The following is a 316-nucleotide window of genomic DNA, read 5'->3' as shown; positions in this document are numbered from 1 at the left end:
ATATATATACATACATACATACATATATATATATATATATATATATACATATATATATATATATATATGAAAAGAAATGAAGAAAAAGAGAAAAAAACAAGCGAGTTGAACTGACCCGTTTGTGTTGCTGTCGGCTGTGAGCATCCAAATAAGGTAGCCAATCGCGTGCAGCTTCCTGCGGCAGTTGTTGCTGATGCAGAGCCAGCCGCATATCATATCCAAGGCTCCTGGGTATTTGTTTTAATATAAAAAGACGATGAAAATACTCGTGAAGAGGAAGCTCACGCAAACGAAGAGATACAGAGTAACGGTAAGA

At 36.1% G+C, this 316-nt stretch overlaps 1 protein-coding gene across 1 annotated transcript in view; it reads right to left on the bottom strand.

Moving 5' to 3' along the window:
- The window catches only part of EMH_0075050 (uncharacterized protein), a gene marked incomplete at both ends in the record, with an annotated part of 3,459 nt that overhangs the window by 2,035 nt on the left and 1,108 nt on the right, over positions 1–316 (bottom strand). The window lies entirely within an intron of this gene.

The sequence above is a fragment of the Eimeria mitis genome, genomic scaffold (genome assembly GCF_000499745.2).
Source record: "Eimeria mitis Houghton genomic scaffold, Emh_scaff4429, whole genome shotgun sequence".
Taxonomy (NCBI): Eukaryota; Apicomplexa; class Conoidasida; order Eucoccidiorida; family Eimeriidae; genus Eimeria; species Eimeria mitis.
This window is presented reverse-complemented; position numbering and strand designations above follow the sequence as displayed.